Here is a 13,438-nt window from a genome sequence, read left to right on the forward strand (position 1 = left end):
CCTATGTAATTTAAAAATTGCTTTAATTTGTATCTCCTTCCTTCTTGTTTGATATTTGAACTTTTAAAAATATAATAATTTAGGGTTTTATTTTTTTAAAAAAAATTATATGGTAAAGTGATGTTTTATCATAGAATTATCTCATTCATTAACATACTTTTCTTTTCTGTTCCTTCCGATTCTTTTTTTTTTTCTTCTCTGTATATTGTGATTCATCGTGTGAATATCTATTTGCAATTTTTAGAGTTTATTTTATATATGTATTGTCATGCATGCTAATACCAATATGTGAGTTTTTTTTTATTATTATACTCAAAAGCGTGATTTGCTTCAAGATTTTAATTTGAAAAATAGCCGGGAGGGAACGCAAGAGATTTGAGTTCTAGAGAAAAAAAAAGAATAAAATTAGTTTTAAATTTTGGTTTATTTTATTCAAGTTTGTTGGCTATGTTTCTATTTGGCATAAAAGATTTATAGAATAAATTGACAATATTTATTGGTTATTTATCAATTTAATTAATATGATGAATGAGCATAATTATCCATCCAAATATAGAAACTTACATCACCGTTTCATTAAAAGTTAACATAATTCAAATTGCAGGGGTCAAAGTGTAAGGTTTTTTCAAAAAGTTTGGGGACCAAAATAGCTGTTTTTAAAAGTTTAGAGACCAAACTAGATCAAAATACAAAATTTAGAGACCAAATTTAGATTTTAACCTTAAAAATTTGATATTAATTTAAATAATCTATATATTATGTTATCTAAAAGGACTTGGTAGAAACTTTTGAAATTATTAATGTATAAATTAATTAAACAACATATCATTATAAAAAGATGTTTAAAAACTAATCAGTAAATTTGTTTCTATAGATAAAGTTTGTAATTAAAAACATAAAAAGTAGTCTAGTTTCATGTTTGATTTATGAAATAAATAATTATTATCTTTCATTTGGATTAATAATATAAAAATGACCAACAAATTTTAGAAAGAAAAACTCATTATTTCTTTCATCATCTTCCAACTACGCCTTTCTTCTTTCTTATTTTTTTTTCTGTAATTTCTTTCCATCATCTTTTTATTTTTCAATTTTTTATTTATATCGTTTAATCTTTTTATCGTTTAATTCTTCTTTTCCTCTTCTTTTTTTTTCGCTTTTTCATCGTCTTTTTACTTTTTCTCTTCTTTTTTTGGCTGCAATTTCTTTTCATCATCTTTTTTACGTCGTGTACAAAAAATAGCAAAATTTAAAAGATTGTGTATAAAAAATCTTGAAAAAGATCATTTAGATTGGAGTAGCCAAATGTAAACTATCGTGTAAAAAAGTAAACAATAGTATATAAAAAAAAAAGATCGTCTATAAAGAATTTTGAAAAAAAATCATTTAGATTGGAGTAGCCAAATGTAAACGATCGTGTAAAAAAAAAAGCAAACGATCGTGTAAAGAAATCTAAACAATCGTGTGCTAAAAGAATTAAAAAAATTGTGTACCAAATTTTGAAAAAAAAAATCATTTAGATTTGGACGATCAAATCTAAACGATCGTGTAACCAAATTAAACGATCGTATAACAAAATTAAACGATGGAATTGAAAAGATAAATTGTAGTTATATCTAAACAATCGCGTATAAATTGTAGCCATATGTAAACGATGGCGTATAAAACAATAATCAAATCTAAACGATCGCAAATATATTACACGTGCATTTGACGACATGGTTGACGGGGCATTTTTGGTATTTTACATGGTAGGACTCTGGGCTTTTTCCGTTTTTGGAATTGTTCTATAGAGTGTAAATATTTTGCCCTTTTTTTTATATTTTTAAAAAAACCCTTTTAAAAGTACTGGACTATTATAATTGTAATGATATAATTTTATATTAAGGATAGATATTCATAAGCTATCTAAGTTTTCCAAATTTCAATAACCTTTCACTGAATTGCATATTGTATCCTATAACATGACATATTGTATAAATAGTGGTGCATCACATATTGTATATGTGTGAGAGTATACATATTTAATCAGAGAAAATGTGGAAAATTCATGGAAAAAGTAATGATGAGATATATACACTTATACATATAATTAATAAAGAAAAAGTTGTATTTAACTAGGATCGAGAAGATTTAATATTTTTGTTTGCAAATTTAATGACTACTCTCAAGAGTAGAATTTAAAAATATACAATAATATTATTTATTTATATATATTAAGTTTATGGAAAAATGTGAAAAAAAAAAGAAAAAAAAAAAGAAAAGTTACTCATCTTCTTCTCCAAGTCCTTTCACATCCCTCCTTTTTTTTCTTCTTCGCCATCCTTACGGAGTATATTTATTAAGGGATGTTACTCTCTTATATTATCAATTTTTGTATTTTAATATTAATTTTAAAGTGTCAGATTACGATGTTTTATTTTACATAAACCATGGTTGTAGTATAGTGGTTGTGTCCCCACTTTTTCAATCAATAGGTTGTGATTTCATATAGTGCCTTGCTATAAAAATTTTCTGGATCCACCACTGCATCCTTACATCTCCATCTAACGAGTTGAGCGCGTCACTAACATTTGAAGAGTTGAGTTGTTTCTTTGAAGTCATTTCCTTTCATGTGACATGTCATCGCAAGCCCAACCATCCCAACTGTCCATGACTGCTTTGCTCGATCGTCGCGTGCTGATCTACTCTATGCCTCTGTCATATCGTGTAACATCTAAAATTTAAGATAATTTTGAATTTAATTATCTTAATTTAATTTTTTATGTTTGAGTTGAATGTGAAGTTATTTGGTTTTGTTGAAATTGGAATTTATTAAATATATTTGGGTGAATATTTAATTTAATTGAGGATCTTGAATTTTTGGTAGAAATATTGTTAATTATATGTATATGTATATAATTAATAGAAAAAAAAAGTAAAAATAATTATATTTGTTGAAATATAATTAATTGGGGAAGAGAACAAATTGGATTTATTTGTTTGAAAATGAAAAAGGAAAAAGGAAAAAGGAAAAAGGAAAAAGGAAAAAGGAAAAAAGAAAAGGAAAAGGAAAAGGAAAAGGAAAAGAATAAGAATAACAACAACATTATTATTGTAATGCCACAAAAATTTAGATAATTTTGAAGTTAATTATGTTATTTAATTAGGTTTAAATTTAGTGAACAGTATTTTGATTTCATTTAATGAAAATTATTTATTTTTTTGAAAATTGGAATTAATTAAATATTGTTAGATAGATATTTAATTAATTGGAGGATTTGGATTTTTCTTTACGATTTATTCATCTCCTCTTCATATTATTAATTTCTTCATACTATTACTTCTTCTTTATTTTACAATATTATGGTTATTTAATTAGGGTACAAGATCGTTTAAACTTAGTACAAAAGTACAAGGTCGTTTAGACTTGATACAAGGGTACGAGATCGTTTAGACTTGCTACGAGATCGTTTAGACTAACTAAGAGATCATTGCTAAGGGATCGTTGCTAAGAGATCATTGCTAAGGGATCGTTGCTAAGAGATCGTTTAGACTGGGTACGAGATCATTTAGACTTGCTACGAGATCGTTAAGACTAACTAAGAGATCATTGCTAAGGGATCGTTGCTAAGAGATCATTGCTAAGGGATCGTTGCTAAGAGATCGTTTAGACTGGGTACAAAATCATTTTTTCACGTGTGTGTGACTAATTAATTGCGAGGGTATCTATGTTATTTCACGTAGGGGGCTTGCGTGCTTTTTCATTTTTTAAAATTGTTCTATATTGTGTAAATATTTTCGAGCTTTGTTCTATTTTTGACAAAACCCCTGATAGTAATAATAATAACAACAAAATAATAATAATAATAATATTGTTATTGTTATTAATATAATAACCATCCTCGTTCTGCGTTCAAGTAACTATTCACCTTCTTCTTTCTTGGTTCAACCATAGTCGATGTCCTCATCAAGCTCATCTTCTTCGTACACCTCACTATCAATCGAGAGCTTCACTGTCGAACTTCACTGCCCAACCATTCGTCGAACTCCAATCGCAGTTGTTTCGTCCATGCTCAGCATTTCCTAGTCGAAGTTCTCCATCCACTTCGCATTTTTCGGTCTTCTTCTCGAGCCTCTGTCCATCGCATAACCCATTCTTCGTCGCATGTGAAGCCACTGTACACTGGTACATACTAGTGCCAGTTGAGCTAACTCATGTTAGCAAACCTTAATTTTTAGTCTCTAAATAAAATTTATTTTGGAGTTTTCCCTTGAAGGTTCATTTGGCTAAAGGTTAATTAGTGAAATTTTTCACAATCAATTTGGTTTCAACCTCAACTTTGGGTAAGTTGATTTGAAAGAATTTTTTTGAGACAATAGCCAATTAATTTTATTAATTAAGTCACTGAATTTTCCTTACTGTTTCGGACCTATTTATTGGAAAATCTTTGGCTGTCAACTGGGAATTTATTTGTTTTAGCTAATCTGAAGGTAAGAAATTCTACTACTAGATATTCGAACTAAATTTAAGAGACTGCATGTATTTTGTGATTATGCATTGATTGTAGCTGAAAATGCATAATGACATGTGGTTGTTGACTGATGTTACATGATGATTAAGCATGATTTATGGATTCCATGCTTTATGGACTGTTATGATTATGGATTGTTATGACTGTTTATTCATGCCATGTATATATCGACTGTTACATACTTTTGGACTATGGTGTGTTTGTTAACTTTGGCTGTTAAGCTGATACGCCACCTGTATTGTGTTCATATTTATGTGATCACTCACACGACTAAAGGCATTCCTACTGGACCACTCGATAGGGGTATACCTACGAATCACATGAACTGTTAGGGGTCAGTTATACTGTGTTTATACGGTGTCACTCACACAACTAGGGGTGTACCTATGTATTACAGACATGTTTAAAAGTGTGTACCTACGATCGTTTGCACAACCAGAGGTGGTCCTACAAGATCACTCGCACGATTAAGGATGTTCGTATGGTCTCACTTGCCCAGGTGTGCTCCATTGGACACGACATTATGATTAAGTTCCTAACTGAAAGTTAACAGATCATCTAGTGGGACCAATAATAGGTCTCTTACTAGGTATATTTTATATACTCACTTTTTTTTATGTTTGATATTTCAAACAAAAAAGGTAAAGGATCTAAAAAGCTAACGAGCGATAGGAAATGCCCGTGATATGCCATATGGGACCTTATTCTACTTCCACGTCTATTATTTTAGTTTCTTCAGTATTTTGATTTTTAAACATTTTATTTAAAGTTTTATCTTATTTTTTTTTCTTTAAAATTTTAGAACCCGCGAGTCATGATTTCACAATCTTTGTTTTTTTTTTATTGATGTTGCCAATTTTATGTTTTTCGAGCAATTATTTGATATTAATTATAAAAGGATTTTAGTTTTCCTTCTTTCAAGAAAGTGTCTTTTGATATTTATCTTTTGATGTTGCTTGTTGTATTGTGAATGGAACGTTTGTTCGTGGATATGTCAAATTGAGCGACCTAGTAAGCAACTAGCATAGGATGATGCAGTAGAAGATGCACTTCCTATTTGTGCATTGCTAATTTTCTCATAACAAGTTTTCCTCTCTATCACCAAGTGTAAGAGAAGAGAGGTTTCCTGGTAAGTCCAGGGTCGAACTCATGAAATTAATATTCCTATTAAATATATCACATAGCTAAACTCATGTGACATAAACTATACATGTGGAAATGAACATTATATTTTATCCTACTTATATACACTAAGGTGCAATTGATGGCGCAAGGTAATGGAGTGATGAAAAGCGAACTCATATGCAGGCATGGCATGGAAGAATATTTAAATTAACTAATCGCAATGTATTGTGTATTAATATTTTGAGGCAATACAAACATCTATTAACTTCATAATTAAGGCGAGTGTCCTTTCGGCACCTTTGCCATACTTACTTGCTTTTCGGGATCCAAATACTTAAAGTTAAGCTATGATTTGTATATAATCAGTGTATATGCATTGAAAGAAATTTATCCTAATTTAAGGTGAGCAACCTTTCGATGCTTTCATTGCATACGTTAACATTCTGCAACTTATGCGAAGGATGAACTCGATGATGAGAGTGTATTGCTACAATCTTTTTAATGCTTGTTTAGTTAAATACGGACTCTCACTTTTCAGGCAATTTCTATCAACGCCTTTGTCTTTTCTCTCGAATAAACAATGCTTTAATATCCATTCGAATTCTCTAATATCAATAACACATTGCATATCTCATAAACTAATAAAATGGATTGAAGGTGGATAGCAAAAGTATGATGAGAAGGTAGTAGAAGAAATACATTAATATTATAAACATAATTGTAGGTCTTTCGGCCATGGAGTACATTCTACAGATTAATACAAGAAAACTATAAAATGGTATACCAAGAAATATGTCAAGCCTTAGAGTATGATTTCTCATACTTCTTGGCTCTGATTTTGAGAAAATGGTAAGGGAAGAACTCTATCTTTTTCGTTCTAAGCTCTCACCTAAAACTCAAGATAGAAAGAATGGAAGATAGGATGAGCTTGCTCTCTGGTCCAATTTTGTACACCTTCTTTGAGGTTAATGCCTCTATTTATAGGCATGGAGTAATGTTGATAGGACATTTCACGCCTCATTAATGCTTCTGATAAAGTTGTACCAGCGCTGCGCATATGTCCTTTTGTCTTTTTTCTAACTTTTGCACCAACCAAATTTGTCTGCTAATGCTTCAGATCGCTTAGCTTATCTTGATCGTCACTTGGTTGGTCGCGTGCATCTCCTCGTTTAATGTTTTATCACCAGACATTACTTTCTTTTTGCCTAAAATCTTGCGATAAGACATATAAAACACGATAAAATAGAGATACACTTCTTTTATAGTTTGCGATACACAAATTACCTAAATCTTCTACTTTTTTCGCGTTTTCTTCTATTCCAATGAGATAAGGCTTCATTATTTTACATAAAAAGCTACAATAACTTGTATTCCTACAAGTTATCACACACATTAAAAGAAAAATAGAAAAGAAAACGAAAAGTCTCCATCTTCTTCTTCATAATCAAACCTTAGAGTCGTCCATCAGGTTCTCGCAAGCAAGAAACCCAAGCCTCCGACGACGCTCTGTTCATGTTTAGGCAAGTCGAGCTGGTCTTCTTCCCTCCAATAGTCGCACTCCACGCTCGAGCCACACAAGGAAGTCAGTCTTTTCTCGCTCTGAAACCTTTCCTCCATGCTAAGTCGCATCGTAAGCTATCTTCTCTATCTCGAGTGCTGCTTGACCTGTAGCAAGCTGAACTGTGCATTTTTAATTTCAAGCCAAGTCACCCTGCACTCATCCTCTTCATTCGTCGAGTCGATAACGTCAAATGTGCAAGCTGAGATGACCCATTTCCTTCCAGCCATGCACGTCGATCAGTTCTTCTCTCCCATCTACGTGCTAATCCATTTTTCAGTAGCCACTAGTCATGTTTTTAGTGGGTTTGGTTGGGTTTTTTTATGTGCGTTTTGAATATACCCATTAAAGGTTAATTATTAGTTCTAAAATAAATTTATTTTGGGCTCTAATTGTAGTTTCTCTTGAAGATTTTATTGGCAAATTTTGGAAGGATTAATTTTTGAAATTTTTCTATCAAAGTTGAATTGGTTTCAACCTCAATTGTTGGGTAAGTTAAATTGGGGAAGTTTGAATGTTAGCCATTGGTAAACTTTATTAATTAAGGTTATTGAAATTTTCCCTTTATGTTTATGACCAAATTAATCAAGGAAAAATTTACTATCACAAAGGAATACTTTTTTTTAGCTAATCTCAGGTAAAAAAATTTACTACTAGATATTTAACTAAAAATTTAAAAGCATTCAAGTATTGACTGGTTATGCATTGGTAATACTAAAATGCATAAATGAGTTGTAGGAGTTGTTGGCTGATCTTATATGACTATATGTTTGATGGATTACATGATGATGAATATTATGATTGATGTTTCATGCCATGTTTATGTTGACTATAACATGCTTTTTTGGACTGTTGGTGAATACTAGCTTTAGCTATTAGAATGTGTACCTACATGTATGGTGTCCCTCAAGATCACCACCTTTATCAGTTATAGCTATGTGTGTTCGACATGACCACTAGTTTGTCATGATTCATGTGTGGCCCCACGAGATCACTAGACTGTCCGATCTGATGTATGATCCTACAGAATCATCAGACCTATGAGTGTTTCTATGAGGTCACTAAACCATGTGTGTTCCTTTTGTTGGGTTTTATGTCCTAAAACTCTTAGATAGTAAATATAATCCATTGACCATTATTAATAAAGTATTATTATTATAACTTCAATAAAGTGTTTATTGGTTATATTATTAGTTATGTCCTAAAACTCCTTCTGTTGGATTTTATGTCCTAAAACTCCTAGATAGTAAATACAATCATCATAAGTTGTTTGATGAGTCTTGAACAGTATGTAGAGACATATAACGATCAATGCTCGAGTTCAGCTTAAAAGATCTATAGTATAGGGTTAAAGTTGAGTACCCTATTCTGGTAACACTATGGATATATATCACTTTGTATTTGATACAAATGCAATGATCTAATGCATTCGTGTAGGTGACATACGAGTGAAGGTATCCTATGCAACGAACTTGCATAAAACTAGATCGCGAAATAGTAACCATTAGATGTAACTCTGTTAACTAGTTCGGTTTCTATTTCATTAGGATGACCTAGGTAACTTAGTCTTAATCCTGAGTGTATTATGAACTCTTGTTCACGAGAGATTTTCTTTTGATTTGTACGTGTGAGAGTGGTCGGATTGCCGACTCAATATGCTTATCATTTTGGAGACAGATCGAGTGAGGAGCTGGGAACATAGTCACACAAGATGGAATTTACTCATTCCTGACTTTAGGGTAAGTAGATAAGTGTTCTCTTAAATGGTGTCTCCAGGACTTGAACAAAGGGCCCTACCTTTCTCTATGGCATGAGAGGGATTTCTGTTTAATGGTTGGACCATAAACAAGTTGTTCATTAGAGGAGCACTGATATTTAAGGACAAGAAGTAATCTAGGGGTAAGAAAGAGAAAAGAGATAAAGGAAAGAATCCACTAACAAGAAAAAAAGAGCTTTCCTCATCATAAATACGAAAAAAAGGACAAGAATCCTTAATAGAATGCAAATCCGTCTTCTTGCTCTTATTTATATCCATATTCACTTCTTTTTTTTTTAGTAGAAGTTCATCAAAGTTCATGAGAACTAGCAAGTTACCTGTCGAACTCAATCTGGTAAAACCGGGTAAGAGGTAGGGGAGTCGCCACAAGACTTGCAGGCTTTGAGGCTAGGCTTTCTTCCCTTGCCTTTTTATCTCTTTTCTCTTTCTTTCTTTCTTCATCTCTTTTCTTGAGGAGAGGGGGGGTGGAAGATTGAAGGTAAACAGGCTCCTTCAAATAGTTCAGGGAGAGGATAGGGCTGCTCCGTCTAGACTTGAAAAAGGAAAGATCGAGATTTTTGGAGTAATGCTATTCATTCCATAAAGAAATCTGAATCGATTGTAGGGAATATTCCATACAGCCTAGGGCTTTTGTGCAGTAGCGATTCTTTCTAAGCTGAGATTAGATCATCAGCCCATTCAAACCCTCTGAAATCGTCCATCTTAGGAGGATGACTTGGGTGCGGCTGGTCGACGTGGGCTTGCCCAGATCTTCCTACCAGACTTGGTCTATATAGCGGAATCGAGGACTCCTTGTGCCGAGGGGATCGGAGGCTCAAAGAATGATCGAGGTCACAAGACTCTGATTTCAAAAAAATCTTCAATTCTGAGTTATGGGACAAGCACACCAACCATAAGGCTAGGGAAAAAGTCCCAAGAGAATAACCGAAAGATCCTTTTTTGAAAGAACTCCTTAAAGCCCTTTGGACGGTAATTTGACCCAACTGGTGTTATGAACACTTGTGAAGGACTAACTTACTGGTATTGGTCTATATCCATGGATATAGAAATATATCTACAGTGAGAAGAGTTCAGTTGTGGGTCTTTAGTGGAATGTACATACAGTTAACGAATATTGATTAATGTGGTTAATGAGTTTAGCCAATTAATCTCATATCGTCGTAGCTTCTGACCTGTAGGTTTATTAGGTCCCCTTCCTAGCTCGTAAAGGGTAATGATATTTACTCGTAAAGGGTAATGATATTTATTTATATTCGTTATAATTTGAAATGTTTACATTTACTTTTAGAATTAATATAATGTATGGTGATACATTATAATACAAATTTTATTTTTAATTAAACTTTATTATATAAATTTAATTTTGGATATGATTCAAAATTAATTTATGAGAGATAAAATATTTGAATGAGTTCAAATATTAATTTAATATGAATTAGATTATATTAAAACTATAGGTTAAAAATTTAATATGTATATGATACACATCAAAACTATAGATTATGAGAGAAATTTATATTTGAATATGATTCAAATTTGGATTAAATTAAACATATGATATTTAATTTATAAATTAATTAATTAAAGAATTAATTAATAGTTTAGTTTAAGTTAATTAAATTAAATTAAATTAAATTAAATTAAAAGTATAGGTTATGTGAGAGATATTCATTTAAATCATATTTAAATGAAATATTAATTAAATATGATTTAATTAATTAATTAATTAATTGAGTCTTTTAAAAAATATAACAAAATATTTACGCTGTAAAGAATAATTTCGAAAATGAAAAAAGCCTACAGGCCCACTGTGGAAAATACTAAAAATGTCTCGTCAACCACGCTGTCAACAACATGCGCGTAATATATTTGGTACACGATCATTTTGATTTGACTATTGTTTAATACATGATCGTTTAGATTTGGTTGTTTAGATTTGGCTACATTTTATTTTTTCAATTCTATTGTTTAATTTTGTTACATGATCGTTTAATTTGATTACGTTTAAATTTGGTTACACGATCGTTTAGATTTGGACCCAAATCTAAACAATTTTTTTTAAAAATTTGGTACATGATCATTTAGATTTGACTAAACGATTTTTTTAATTCTTTCGGTACACGATCGTTGAGATTTGTTTACATGATCATTTATTTTTTCAAGATTCTTTAGTACACGATCGTTTAGATTTGGTTAAACGATTTTTTTAAAATTTTTTTGGTACAAGATCCTTTAGATTTGTCTACATGATGATTTATTTTTTTACACGATCGTTTACATTTGACTACTCCAATCTAAATGATTTTTTTTTCAAGATTCTTTATATATGATTAGATTTTGCTATTTTTTTGTGCATGGTCGTGTAGATTTGATTACCCAAATTTAAACGACCTAAAAAAAGAAGAGGAAAAGTTGCAAGAAGATGGAAAGAAATCGCAGCGAAAAAAAATAAAGAAAAAAGAAAGATGATGGAAAGATTAAACGACATAAAAAAAGAATAGGAAAAGAAGAAAGACGATGGAAAGAAATCACAACGGAAAAATGAAGAGGAAAAGAAGAAAGATGATGAAATAAATCGTAGCGAGGAGGAGAAGAAAGATGGAAAGACAAACCTAGAATATTTAAAAAATGACTAACTTCATGGGTCTTATTACACGGGCTGTAAATAGTTGGGTGTTTTGTTACATTTATAAAAATTAACCTTAATGAATTAATTATTTTAATTTTAATATTAATTTAATTGGTTAAATTAATAGGAAACGTGGGTGGTTTTCTCACGTTCCTCATTTTACTCTCTAACTTCCAGAGACACTAGTACGAGAGAATTGAAGCATTCTGGGGAAAACTCTACGTACTGTATTCTCTAAAAAACTCTCTAAAAAAAATTCCCTTCCAAATTTTGGTTCCCACAAAAAAAAAAAGAATCAGGTTTCCAAGTGATGGTGTCCAATTTGGAGTTTTGTAGATCCAAAGTCGTCAACGTGTGTAAGTGTTTTGCCCCTTCTCTGTAATTTAATTTTAGAAGCATGCTTGGCCTCTAGGAAATTAGTTTCTGTAATTTCTTTGGCAATGTATTGGTATTTTTATATTTCAATTAAAATTAGGTAATTGTTTTGTTAAATCTTCCACTGTGCAAGGGCTTTCATCCCTTCACCTCTAGGATCACAAGATTGTTATGATAGAGGGTACCGCCTATTCCAAAGTTAACAGTTCACCTAACGGGACCAGTAGTAAGTCCCTTACCGGGTATATTCTTATACTCACAATTTTCTATGATTAATATTTAAGGCAAAGGTAGAGGAATGGAAGGCTGACGAGTGATAAGAAGGGCCCGTGACATGTCATATGAGGACTCTACAGCTTTGCTTCCACTTTTCGTTGCATGTTTTCAAATTTGACTATTAGCATTTATTTTAAACTTGATAGTTATTCATTTTTAGTTTCTTTAAAATTTAGATAAGGTCTGAACTAGGATTATGTTTTCATAGTATTTTTACTCTTTTGCTAAATTTGATCTCTGAACTGTCGTTTCGAAATGATTTAATAAAGAATTTGTTTTCTCTTTTAAAGAAAATGATAAACTATTATTTATTTTAAAGGAAGTTGTTCAGGGTTTACACTTCATAGAAAAATCAAGTGTAATGAAATTTGTCTTTAAGCGGTTTTGTTCTATGGAGTATAATTAATTTGCCAATTTTTTCTATTTTTGAAAAAATCCTTATTTTAAAGTAATGACCTCAGCTTAGTTTGAAATGTTGGGTCGTTACATGTCGTCACTTTAGATCGACCTGCTAGTCAGGTTTTGGCCATCACTTTGCCACCTCTCATGAGACTTAGTCAAGGGGTAAGTTTTGGGTGTTTTATTATGGGTTTTGGATATCCACTAAAAGTAAATCTAAGGATTTATTTTGGCATAAATCAGAGGTTATTCTTGGTTTTTGAAGGTTTAATTGGGGCTTTTTGGAATTAATTCGTGGATTTTCTCAACAAGGTCGAGATTGGAATTCTGACGACAAATTGGTAATTATTAAAGGATTAAGGTTGAATTTTAAATATGATTTTAATGGATAAAATTATTAACTAAATGTGTTATGCTCGGAGTTTATTTGAGAAGTAAATTTAAAGCCAAGGAATATTTCGCTCTAATCTTGAGGTAAGGGGTTCACTACTAGATCCTCAACGTGAGTAAGATTAAAATTGATTATGAGATTATCAGTGATTTAATATGGATTGACAGTATGAATATTCTACGTAGGGTTTATTATAGAAATTCTTGAAGCATGGTAGATATGAATGAGAATATTGAATTACTTTTACAAGTTATGTTTATGACTGAATTGAACTGAGATTGATTGAAATAGTAAGTTTTAGAGTGATGGTATCTGTTAACTTTGCCTATTAGGTTCTTATGAGATAAGTATACAACGTGGTACAATGTTCTTATGAGATAAGTATACTCTCAAG

This window comes from Cucumis melo, chromosome 2, assembly GCF_025177605.1.
Source record: "Cucumis melo cultivar AY chromosome 2, USDA_Cmelo_AY_1.0, whole genome shotgun sequence".
NCBI lineage: Eukaryota > Viridiplantae > Streptophyta > Magnoliopsida > Cucurbitales > Cucurbitaceae > Cucumis > Cucumis melo.